Consider the following 13,854-nt stretch of genomic DNA (forward strand, 5'->3'; position numbering starts at 1 on the left):
ATAACAAAATTATAAATACTATTGAATTCAATGCATTTAACCCTCATATCGCGATACTTCAAATATATTTCATCAAGACTACGACTTTGGCAACCCATTAAATCATGGAAAACGTTTCCAACTTTTATCCAAAAATTAGGAGGCGCTATCGGGTCTTCTAAAGCCGCTACCCATGCTCGTGCTAAGTTCTCTTCTTTATTTTCTGACCAATTCATCCTTTTAGGAGCTATTGGTTTTGGAAGAATGCAAAAGAAGTATGTGATTTTGTGAGAAAAGAAAGAAGAAATTGTGTGAGTATGTTTAATATAAGTGTGGTATTTATAGAAGAAGTTTAATATGTTTGAAAGGTAAAAAAAATAAAATAAATATTCCGTTACAAAAGAAACTAGCCATTGCAAACATCAACCAATAGCTATTTTCGTTTGATTTCGTGGAACACACAACGAAACTTCACGACCACGACCGACCACGATCGATCGGGATGGTGTGCACGGTCGTGGTCGTGGTCCACGTATACCACGAGCCATCTCGTGCTTTGTATTCCGAATGACCTTACATTCATTCTGGAAAAAAAAGACTAATAATGGTTTAAGAATTACATTTATTCTTAAAGATTAAAACTAAGAATGGTTAAAAAAGAAAAAAAAAACATAAAAATCTAACAAAAACACTAATCAATTCTCAAAGAATATTATTGTTAAGAAACACTTTATACATTGTAGCAGAATACATTATGGTAGAATACATTATTGTTCTCTATGTTTTCTTCTTTTTCCACATCAATGACAACCTCTTCAAAACCTAAATCCACAAAGAAAACATAATCAACTTTCAAATATTAAAAAATTCAGTGCATTCTAAGAGAATAAAACTATAAAAAACTATAAATTCTGACAAAATGTAGTAGACATTAAAGAATTGCAATTTATTCTAATAGAATGTAATCCTAAGACTGCAATGAAAAAAGATGGGGTCTTATTGGCATTCCATCGAACATTTAGAGGGCAAAAAATTATATAAAATCTCAAAAATACATATATTAGCAATTAACTTCAACCATGTGATCTTACTGGTTCATAAATTGCACAACAAACTAATAGGCAATTCAAAGAATAATATAAAACTATATAAACAAGGAGGTAAAGTAGCAATTAAAACCTACATCATGTTGAATTCAAAGTTGTAATTTATTCTTAGTGTGCTCAACAAATTAAAACCAAAATAAAAAATAATTGTGTTTAGTATAAATGACAATAAAAAAATTAACTAATCAGTGAAACGAAATCGTCTACAACAACAAAACATAGTTGAATTAAGAGTAAAATCAAATTATTCTATAGTAATGAATAGTCGATCCACCAAGCATTACCTATTAAATGGAAAACAGAATTTATCGCCCTGCAATAAACAATTTATAATTCTATCTTTCACATACCTTGAGATTTAATATAAACTATATATCCATACCTTCCATTATTTTTGTTGCAGCCCCATCTTCCAACGTATTTTTTTATTTGCACATTCAAATTACTTGGTGGAGAGGTGATTGACGATGGTGGATGGTGCCGACAATTGTGATGAACCTAGTTATGCGTTTCGACAAAGGGGGCCGATGATATATAGGGTTTTAAAACTGATTTTACTAAATTAAAGGATATTAAATGGTTTAAATATTTATTATAATTATATATAACTAAGATTACTATTATACCCTTATATTAATTAATAATGATATAATTTTTCTTAAATTCTAATTGGTACATTCAGTAACACAATAGTTGTTAAAAACATTTGAACCTATCTCTCTCTCTCTCTCTCTATATATATATATATATATATATATATATATATATATATATATATATATATATATATATATATATATATATGCTAGGTTATAATGTGAACAACAATTATTGTGTGGTTGTAGGAACGATTATGGGCCAATAGATGAAATAAATGATTGGCTACGATTTGAAGGTCTATCATATTAAAATGGAATAACATATACCATATAATAATATAAATTTCATTATAAGGGTATTTTAGTCAATTAAACTAGATTTAAAAAAAATCCAGATTTTATGGGATAGTTGATTTTATTAATTTTAAAAATCTTATTATAGATAATAATGATTCTTTTAATTCGGACATTGTGACAGAATATGTTAATAAGTATGGTGTGTATTTTGAAAGAATATGCTTATAAATATGAAATCATTTTTTTTCAAAAATGCATTCTTGGCAGAATTTAATACACAAAAACATTTTTTAAACTAATAACATGTCATATAATTACATTTTATGAATTAGTCTACATCAAAAGGTTAAAAAATCTTAAAAAGAATAACAATTTCTATTTTTCATTCTTAGAAGAATGATATTTAGAAAAACATTCTTGAAGTAAACTACATGAATAAAAATAAGAATATGTTGATTTTTCATGAAGTTGAGAGCAGCAATATTCATCATCTTCTTTTTCTTATCTCACATGTTCATTGAGAGCATCAAAACACATTTGTTCGTGGATTTTTGAATGTCGAACTATTTTTATGTCTGAAATCATTTTGGCTTCTTGAATATCGAAATATTTGGTATTTTTGAATCAATCTTGGATTTTTTTAATCATTCTTAGCATTATGAGACTGCCGAACAAATATCAAGAATATCAACATCAACGATATTCAACATTTTAAATTGAAACCTAAATATTATGACAATCCAAAAAATCAAAATTCACGAATGACTACCAAATCAACCAAACCATAATGTATATTATATTTTTTGTTATAAGATTATAATATAATGATTTGATTTATATTCTAACATAATGACCATGTGTCAATTTTGTTTTCACCATTAATGAATCGTTAACCTACAATACTATTCTAACATAATGATGTAAATTCTAATAGAATGATGTATATTCTAATATAATGGGTATATGTTCTTTTAACAAAACTATTGAAGATATTAAAAGTTGAATAATTATAATAAAATAAGATACAAACTTTTTTCAATTCTATTACCTAGTAAAACTTGTTCGTTTGATTCATAAAGCAAATAATGTAACCTTGTTCCTAAAAAAATTGATGTAACTAGTAATATACAAATACAAAACAAAAAAAAAAAAAAAAAAAAAAAAAAAAAAAAAAAAATCTAGTAAGCAAGAATAAAATGACAAAATTAGCATAGTACAAAATTTGATAACTTAGAGTTTACCTAGCTATCCTACCGAACCCTTAGCCCATAAAGTCAAGAAAAAAAAAATCATTTTTTTATTTCACTGTCTACTCTTTGAGACGACATAAAAATGAATTATGATGATGAGTTCGATTGAATCTCTAAATATTATTAAAAGAAAACTTTAAATTCTAATCTTAAGAAATCAGGACCCTTTATTACATTTTAATCCTTAATTTCTCACCCTTGATTGTTTGCTGACGTTATCCTTTTCATCGCGAGAAGTTCAATTACACGCTTATTTTTCTTTCTTTCGTCATCTACCCTCTTTCTCTCTCTCAATTGTAACCTAATTATTTATTTTTACTTCAATCATGCCAGAATCGCCATGATCTTCTTACTTTTCTCCCTCCCTTTTCTCTAAACACAATCGCTTCCTTCGATCAACATCAGAAAGGGTCACCCCATCGATTTCATACATCAAATCGATCCAAGATTATTCTTCTTCCCCACTACTATGTGTTCTTCCGCGGACAACAGAATCTTGCCTGTAAGTCCTGTAATTATGATCGTTGACGATTTTGATTCTATAATCGAATGGGTTTTTCATCTTTGATGTTTTCATTCAGAAATTGGAGTTTAATTGGAGAATTGTTATGGCAACGATAATAGGGTTCTTGGGTTCTGTTGCTGCTCTTTCTAAGTGTACCTTATCTCTCCCTCACTACCAACTGGGCTCTTCTCCATCGTCATTCCCCACAAACTCATCCGCCTTCAATCTCTCACGCGACTTATGTTGTGCGAAGAAGTAAAGAACACCAACAAGGCAAGAAATCAGGTCATCAACCCTCTTTGATCTCTCTATCTCGACGGTGTTTAAACAAGTAATCCCTATTTTCATTTTTATTTTTATTTCAGATCACTATTCAATACTCATGGATTTCCAAACCTTTAACAGAAGAGACGATAGTTAAATGATACTCTCAAATCTGTTGAGACTATATGTTAATTGATTTTATTCCAATTCGATTGTTTATCTTCCTATCGTATTAGTATTGAAAAACTCAACCTCAGATTCCCGCTCTTGGTGAAGCGTTGTTTTTATTGTATAAATGTTAAATTAAAACTATAATGTCTTGTGCACTATCATTGATAACGCCATTATGTGTGATTCAGTAATGATTTTACTATTGATTATTTCTGCAACTATATAAAATTTTGTTGTATTGATTTAGAAACAGTTGTTTGTTCTTATACATTATCAGGTGGAAGGGATTGAAGAAATTTATGAATCCTTCAAGGTCTGAAACTGGTAGATTGTCAAATGAATAGGGCAAGGTAGCAATTGGCTGGAAAGGTTAATGATTTCCCGAAAACTCCATTGGTTTCCAGCACCAGTAAGAAGGGACTACAACATCAAATCCTCTAGAAACTTTGAAAAAGGAGTGTTGGTGGTGCTCACGGGTTATGTTAAGTAATTTATAGGTGGTGGTGGTGGAGATTGGTTGCAGTTGGGCTAAAATTATTGTCCCTCTTTTAAATCTCACTCCCAGTCTCCTTGTTTAAAAGCTCTGTTTAGGTTGTCCTAAACCTTTTCCCCCTTTTATAGAGTAACAATGGACTCAATTTTTTTGTTTTGTTTTTTCTTTGAAAGGGACGATGACATTCGGTGAGCAAAATTCGTTGTCACAGTCCTTCAAACTCCTCGACAAAGCATTCGACTCCGGAATCAACTTCTTTGATTCTGCAGAAATGTAATCCAATTTGCTTTCTCATTAATTGATTATTACTTTGTAATTTGTGTTGAATAATTTCTGAGAAATTTTCAGGTAGCCAGTGCCACAGCATGCAGAAACACAAGGAAGGAGCGAAGAATACTTTGGTTGTTGGCTTAGAGAAAGAAAAATACCTCGTGAAGTTCAAGAATATCCTCCATTTCATTTATTTTATAATTTTATTTGATTCTACAGGTATATTTACACTGATTCATATGAAAAAAAATATAATGTTTTAAGTCATCTTTCTTGCAATTTCCTTAACATGATTCACTTATCAGCGACATTATTTGATCATAAATCACATTGGAGCCATTCGTTCTGAGCATGATGACTTCACTATCCGTTTTATTTTTTATAGCCCATCAGAAGAAGTAGATGTTGTCTTTATCTGTTCAACAACATGAAGAGGTACAAACACAACAAGGGTGTTCATATTTTTACTCTTAAATTTTATAATTCTCTTATTACCCTTTTCATAGTTTATATCTGATATTTTGTTTTTTAATTGTGTAGGGACTACATAAAAGTTTAGAGAATTAACACGAAATATCAAGGGCAGTAAGTGGTTTCTTCAGCAATCTGAGTCAGCAAGCTACCAAACTCATGAAAGTTCTAGAAGAAAATCATAAATCTAGATCACTTCAGCTAGCTGCATTTGAGAAGAACTTCAAGGTAAAAAGGCAATTAAAGTTAAGAGTAAACTGCAATTTAAGCACATTACCTATTTTTTTAAAGGAACCATAGCTGTCAAAAATTTTAAATGACCATTTTGCCCTTGGACAAAACTGAAAAAAGAATAATATACCACAAGGATGTTTGATAATATGGTGCACCTGTGGAAAAGTGTATATTTACAATTGTGAGTGTATGTGTTCAGATATAAAGTTTTTAACAAAATGGTATATTTTGGAATAGCAATATTGATCCTTATTCTAACACAATTCAGTTTGCAATAAACACTAAAGTTGTTATAAATTCAATTTGCAATAAACACTAAAGTTCTAAAATACCAACATTCGGCTTCTGGAGGATTTCGTATTTGCAATCGAGTTTTCTTTGTGGAAAAACTTGGTGAGGCCGACGACAAAGGGCAATTAACCTTTATGCTTTTGTTTTTTATTCTTCATAGGCCATTATTATCAGCTGTTATTGACTTCTTTTTTGCTATAACGGTAAGTTTCAAGATCTTACTTTTTAATTATTTGAGTGATGTACTATAACGGTAAGTTTCAAGATCTTACTTTTTAATTATTAATTTACATTTTAGTCATCAAATTAAAATTCTCTTTCCCTATTTTGTTTCTGTCATTTGCAAAACAGGTTGAACATAACAAAAACAGTTCGCAAATACTCAATTGATAAACATCTAAGAGCTATTGGCTTTGAGTTTGACTCTGGACCAGTTACTAATATGCTTAAACATGATCATGATAATAATGAAGAATATGGTGAAGGATCTGTTGCATTAAACGGATGCAATTTCGATAGAATTTCTCATCAGTATGTGATCATACAATTTTGAAGTTTATGTTTGTTTTCGTTTGTTTTTAACACAATAGTATTCGTCTTGTGTAAGGCAATTTCAGATTTATGTTGAATTATTTATATGATATCAACATTTTGTTTGGCAAAATTTTATTAGGATTTTATGTGTATTATTATTTCAATATTTTATTTAGACAACGTATTTCTTTGAATATAAATTTAAAGAAAACTGATGGAATGGTGGATAGATTTTCCACATCTAAAGTTTAAATGTTATATAATGCAAACCAATCTGCTATCCCTTTTACTACATAAGATTTTCTTATTCTCTAATTTACTTATTCATGATCATTAAAAGGAGTGTCACATGTATATCTCCATAATACACAATAAAAATATTTCATAGTACAAAATCAGACGTCCTCACTCTTCTAATTCTGACATTTCAATTTTAATTCTGAATCTTCATTAATAGTTTCATTTACACACTGTTTTAATTTACATACAACTTCATGAGAGTGTGCATGGTGTAATTGATCAGATCTGTTTGTTTACACTTAAATATTTTGATGCTGCCACTACATAATTAAAGGTTGGCCAATTATACCCCTCTTCATATATAATTTGAATATATCATAACATAACCCATTTTTTTTCCAAAAACACAGGACCATGCTTTGAACCCCTAATGCAGGACAATAAGAAATCTTCCTCAGACGACATTGCTTCACCCCACTTTCAAACACTTAACTCCAATTTTTGAGTGTAAACTTGAATTAATTCTGATGCTTTTAACCTTGAATGTAAACTTGAATTGATTTTGATTCTTTTAACCATTAACCTTTAATGTAAACTTGAATTGATTTTGATTCTGTTAACTTTTAACCTTAAATGTAAATTAACTGTAAACAATGAATTTGATTTCATTATGTTAACTGTTTATTTGATTGTTAATGTAAACTTGAATTGATTTTTATATGTTAACCTTGAATATAAACTTGAATTGACTTTGATTCGGATTCAAAATTTAAACTTGAACTGATTTTGATTCAAAATGTGTTGATCAACTCTCCACATTTATTCATTTAAACTTATTCAAATCTTAAGCATATATAATTGTGAGATTTTTCCCATAAAAAAGGTAATATGGTTTTAATCTTTCTCCCTCTTCAATATCATAAATGAGTTTAGGGGTATATTGGTCCATACATTAATTATTCACTGGCAGGATTAAAATATAAATTGGAAAAATCAGCTCCCTAAAATTAAACTTTTCAGTGGTTGAATAAAAATCTTCCGTGGAAGAATCAGGCCCCAAAATTAATAAGCTTACTTTCATTATTTATATCCAAAATTAAACTTTTCAGTGGTTTGACTTCCTTCAACCTCTATTCACAGTTCCTGTTGGCGTCCATCAATCATCCATACCAAGTTCCACTTTCCTTTCCCCTGCATTATTTTTGTTGTTATATTATGAACAAACTATATTCAATCATGTATGGAATCGTGAAAACAACATATTATTTTAACTTCTTTCTTTTCCTGCTTCATTCTCATTGTTTATACCTCTTCATTCTCATTGTTGATATATTATCAACTAATTATACAGAATCAACAGCCGGAGTATACTTCTTTTTGTTTTCGTTTGTTTTTTTTTAAAACTTCACAGCACATGAATCAAAACTGATCAAAACTCCAAATACACATTTATGATGTTTTTGCCCCTGTATACATGCTCTAATATGCTCTAATATGAAACATAATATGTTAGAGGTTAAATCAGTTGATTACTAATAATCCTTTATCATACAAATCACGAAAAAATTTAACTTTCTTCAACCTCTATTCACTCTTCCTATTAGCGTCCATCAACAATCATCCATAACAGGTTTCACTTTCCTTTCCCTGCATTAATTTTTTGTTATATTATGAACAAACTATATTGAACCATGTATGGAATCGTATCTATGATTTGAACTTATTTTTTTTCCTACTTCATTCTCATTTGTTTATACTTCTTTATTCTCATTGTTTATATATTATGAACAAACTATACTGAATTAGCAGCCGGAGTATACTTTTTTTTTCGTTTAATTTTTTAAAAACTTCACAACAGATGAACATAAATTGATTGATCAAACTCCAAATACACTGTTATGAAGTTTTTGCCCATGTACATATGCTCTAATATGAAACATAATATGTTTTTTTCCTAAATGTATAAAGGCTTCCTAAATGTTTTTTTCTTTTATAAATATATAAAGGCTTCATAAATTGATGTATAAAGGCTTCCTAAATGTTTTTTTCTTTTATAATATTATAAATAGGAGAAAATAAAAATATATATACCAACATTCCCAAAATGCCCTTGCATTATACATTTCTGTTTACTTTACATTTTATAACGACAAATTTGCATTTTTTTTCGCTTTCTACCTTTAATCATAGAAACACACTTGCAAAAAGTTTTTTTTTTTTATAGAAGTCCCATTTTAGCGTTATACTTCCTAAACATTTAACTTGAAACAATCATTATTTTTCCCACAAACAGATACATGGCACAAAGCACAGTTGCTAATTGTAGCAACCCTTCGTCCTCGATCGTCTACTCTGAAAATGAAGATTTCCTTCATAAGTTTGATTTCCATACTATTGCTGATCTCCAACAACTACATGAGGTGTATATACGTCACTTTCATTTATAATATAGAGATTATGTGAAATTGTTTATGTATTATTTATGTCTTAATCTTTCATTATTCTTTTTTTATCATAAAATTTAAACTTACATTAATATTTTTTAGGAAAAAACATTGATTGTTGTCGGTATTATTAAACAAGTATGTGCTGAAGCGGAATGGTATTATTTCGCTTGTACTACATGTCACCAGAAAGTCATTAAAGTTGTTTGAATGCATGATGATCAGCTTCAAGATGAAGAAGTTTTTTATTGTTACACTTCAAGTTGCAGTAACAAAGACATATTTGTTGTTCCAAGGTTTTAATATTTCTTTTATAAATATTATTATAATGTTCTGTTAATTTTTATAAATTTATATTACTAAATCTTTTTACATGAATGCTTTCAGCTTCAAAATCACCATTATAGTGCAAGACATTACCGGTTTGGTGTCACTTACTTTATTTGACTGTGACGCAAAGAAGCTTCTGCAAAAAACCGCACAAGGTTGCTTCATCAGTTTTATGAGGTTATTGATATTAACTTCATTTACATAAAACTCATTTATTATTTTGTACATGTATTTTTTATAAACGTTTGTTTTTTATTTTATTTTAGGATGGTAATACCGAGATTTATCCATCTGCTTTGAATTCACTTTTGGAAAGAAGATTGGCGTTCAAAATTCAAATTTTGCATGACAATTTGAAAAACAAAGTTGATGGTTACTCAATCTCAAAGACTACTGATGATAATACAATCATTGCTGAATTGGAAAGAAAAATCAAGATCCAAAGGGTAAAATTCTTTTACAATGATTACTACAAACACTATACCTATTATCAGTAGAATTCGTATGTCATCACATATTAAATTTTAATCTTTTATAATATTATTACCTTATTATTTTATTTCTTTTACAGTTATCATCATTGAACTCTGAGCTGATTATTGAAATTCTTTCAGAAACATCATTACAAACATTTGTTACTTTACGTTGTACAAGTAAAGATTTTGAAAATCTGACATACAACAAACATGTTCTCGATCTCTACAATCGTAGAAATCAGTTTATTCCGAGCTTCGGGTGGCAAGAATCTTGACCTTGATTGTCTACCAAATACTTGTACAATTTTAGCATCATCCTTGTGTGGAATCATTCTTTGTGAATGTTATAATCTAGATGAATATATAGCAAAGTTTTTATTTGTTTTCAAACCAACGACTTTAGATGCCAAATCGATACCGTTTCCAAACTCTGAATACACTGCGGTAAAGTTTGCTATGGTTGTTATGACTTCGAATCCATTGCATTTCAAGATCATTCAATTGTCATCCGCACTGCCATCGTAAGAGTTTATATGTACTATATTTTTCTTACTAATATGTTATTTTCTTTGTAGTGATATGCTTAAGGACAAAGTGAACTATGATTACTTCCGCATAGAATTATTTTCCTCTACTATATGGGAATGGAGGGATTTTCGAGATATCAAGTTACCATCATCTGTTTTTCCTGTTTGTAATGAGACAGTTATAAGTGGAGGTGTCGTTTATTTCTTACTGTCTAACGATACCATTTTGCGATTTGATATATATTCGGAAGAATATTTAGTGATATTTGCACCTTCTACTATTAATGACTTCAACCCATATGCATCAAGACTTATCAAGTTTGACGGAAAATTGGGATATTTTTCTATAAGTGGAGATCGATTGTGGGCTATTTGGGTTTTCATTCACAATCGGTGGGTTAAAGTAGATGTTAGTGCTTACAATGTAGGTGCACATGAATGGTGGGATTATAGAAATAATCTATTATATTTCTTTAAAGGAAATACTATTGAGCATGTGGTTCCGGCACATCCTTCTCAACAAGTTTTTTCATTATGTTCTGATAATGAGACAGTCACTATGCCAAGTAGATATATGTGATTGTATATATTTTAATATTGCATTCGAACACAGTTGTTATTTCACACGAAGATATTAAATATTTTATATTAGTCTATCATTTAATACTTTTTCTTTAATCTGTTCTTTTAATCATTTACAACATTTTATATATGCAAAGATAGAGTAAGTAATATTTAATGTTAAAATTATTGAAATCAGAATCCAAATCGAATCGTACTGGTATCACAATCTAAAAGATATCCATCTAATATCTTCTTGATGGACATCAGAAACCAATGCTAAAATTATAGTGAGATAAATATACAATGCACACTTGTAAGATGAAAAATCACAAACAAATTTTTCTGTCAGTATTAATTTGATACGTGTAATTTTCTTATCATTTGATATATATATATTTTAAAAATAACTTAATTACTTACATTAATTTTGACCATTTAAATAAGACAAAATTACAAAAATGGTCCCTATGGTTTGCCAAAAGTCACAAAGTCAGTCCTTGCTAATTTTTTTTTTGACGAACATGGTCCCTGTGGTTTCCAAAACTTGCATCAATGGCCCTTTTTGCTGACGCTGTTACTGTTCATCCGTTAGTGTAAGGGTATTTTGGTCTTTTCAAATAGCAGAGACTGAGTTTGTGACAATGGGTAAACCATAGGGGCCATTTATGTATTTTTTTTTTCTATATTTTATGTTTATGAGTTTGTGACTTTTCCACCCGTTTACTTTTTAAAATATCACTTTGAACCATTCACTTTGAACTTTGAAAAATGTTACTTTCACCCCTCTATTTTCTAAATTTTCGTGTTTAACCCCGTATTATATATAATTTGTTTTTTATTAATAACTTTTGTTCGCTAACCTAAAAAAACTATTTTTACGTGTTTATTTTCATATATTTGTCGGTATAATTCAAGGTGATCAACGTTTCAACTATAATTTAGAACTTTCTTTCGTTATTACATGGTTTTTTTTATAAAATTGTCGGTTTAAATTCGAGCTTATTTTTCGACGTAGTTTTTTTTAACTTTATGTACGTTTCCTACGTATGAGACGGGTCATATATAATAACTTTCGTTTGTTAATTTTAAAAAATATATTATATTCGAGATTGTCTATGTTTTGATGTATTTTTTATACATTTTGTGCTTAATTTTATATACATTCCTACGTATCATTCGGGTCATATATAATAACTTTCGTTTGTTAGCTTAAAAAAATGTAGTATATTCGAGTTTGTCTATGTTTCGACCTAACTTTTGTTTCATGTTTTTTACGTATCAATATAGATTCGAGTTCGTCTATATTTCGACGTAATTTTTTTTATGTTTCGTGCTTATTTTTATGTACGTGTTTTTTTTCATTCATGTTTTTTTACGTCGAAATGCAACTTTTATGACTATAATCACCAAAATTCAACTTACAAAATTCAAGCTTATAATTACGCTTTCATTCATGTTTTTTTTTGTAAGTTGAATTTTGGTGATTATAGTCATAAAAGTTGCATTTCGACGTAAAAAAACATGAATGAAAAAAAACACGTACATAAAAATAAGCATGAAACATAAAAAAAATTACGTCGAAATATAGACGAACTCGAATCTATATTGATACGTAAAAAACATGAAACAAAAGTTAGGTCGAAACATAGACAAACTCGAATATACTACATTTTTTTAAGCTAACAAACGAAAGTTATTATATATGACCTGAATGATACGTAGGAATGTATATAAAATTAAGCACAAAATGTATAAAAAATACATCAAAACATAGACAATCTCGAATATAATATATTTTTTAAAATTAACAAACGAAAGTTATTATATATGACCCGTCTCATACGTAGGAAACGTACATAAAGTTAAAAAAAAACTACGTCGAAAAATAAGCTCGAATTTAAACCGACAATTTTATAAAAAAAAACATGTAACTTTAAAAAAAATAACGAAAGAAAGTTCTAAATTATAGTCGAAACGTTGATCACCTTGAATTATACCGATAAATATATGAAAATAAACACGTAAAAATAGTTTTTTTAGGTTAGCGAACGAAAGTTATTAATAAAAAACAAATTATATATAATACGGGGTTAAACACGAAAATTTAGAAAATAGAGGGGTGAAAGTAACATTTTTCAAAGTTCAAAGTGAAGGGTTCAAAGTGATATTTTAAAAAGTAAATGGGTGGAAAAGTCACAAACTCATAAACATAAAATATAGAAAAAAAATACATAAATGGTCCCTATGGTTTACCCATAATCACAAACTCAGTCTCTGCTACTTGAAAAGACCAAAATACCCTTACACTAACGAATGAACAGTAACGACGTCAGCAAAAAGGGCCATTGATGCAAGTTTTGGAAACCACAGGGACCATGTTCGTCAAAAAAAATTAGCAGCGACTGACTTTGTGACTTTTGGCAAACCATATGGACCATTTTTGTAATTTTGTCTTTAAATAATTCAACACGAACGAATACTACAAAAGTTTTTATTTCGTTTGTGATTCTAATATTATTCAAACTAAGTTATTCTTTCCCACTTTACCAATTTTACCGACAATCATAAAGACTTTCCAAAATAATTGTATGCCTATTTATTAGTTTTTAATATATTGAATGCCACAGTTTATGGTATTATATCACCAATGCAAATCGAAATATACAATTTGCCATATCATGTAATCCTTTCCAAATTTATGTAAATAGATAATTTCCTATTTAATGCAATTTTCAAATCAGTAGCAGCATTAATTTAGTTTATTTTCAAATCCTTTCCTCTACAAAGTCGGAAACCAATGCTAAAATTA

General features: G+C 28.9%; 3 long non-coding RNA genes across 6 annotated transcripts; all 3 read left to right on the forward strand.

Annotated features, from left to right (window-relative positions):
- The first annotated feature begins 3,503 nt into the window (after positions 1 to 3,503).
- LOC145156936 (uncharacterized) lies at positions 3,504 to 5,114 on the forward strand. 4 transcript variants are annotated; one of them, XR_013736989.1, is made up of 5 exons: positions 3,504 to 3,733; positions 3,813 to 4,067; positions 4,449 to 4,762; positions 4,838 to 4,937; positions 5,013 to 5,114. It is a non-coding gene; the product is annotated as an uncharacterized LOC145156936 (long non-coding RNA). The 4 variants fall into 4 exon arrangements; XR_013736998.1 differs by having other exon boundaries at positions 4,425 to 4,937; XR_013736985.1 differs by having other exon boundaries at positions 4,449 to 4,937.
- Positions 5,115 to 5,232: 118 nt separating this feature from the next.
- Positions 5,233 to 7,243, forward strand: LOC145156955 (uncharacterized). Its single transcript, XR_013737007.1, has 3 exons — positions 5,233 to 5,369; positions 5,475 to 7,038; positions 7,115 to 7,243. It is a non-coding gene; the product is annotated as an uncharacterized LOC145156955 (long non-coding RNA).
- A 1,775-nt stretch (positions 7,244 to 9,018) lies between these two features.
- Positions 9,019 to 9,804, forward strand: LOC145106244 (uncharacterized). The gene is made up of 4 exons (XR_013707523.1): positions 9,019 to 9,124; positions 9,251 to 9,444; positions 9,536 to 9,655; positions 9,745 to 9,804. It is a non-coding gene; the product is annotated as an uncharacterized LOC145106244 (long non-coding RNA).
- The last annotated feature ends 4,050 nt before the right edge of the window (positions 9,805 to 13,854 follow it).

Source organism: Lactuca virosa, chromosome 1 (assembly GCF_052849685.1).
Source record: "Lactuca virosa cultivar CGN04683 chromosome 1, Lactuca_virosa_CGN04683_v6, whole genome shotgun sequence".
Classification (NCBI taxonomy): domain Eukaryota; kingdom Viridiplantae; phylum Streptophyta; class Magnoliopsida; order Asterales; family Asteraceae; genus Lactuca; species Lactuca virosa.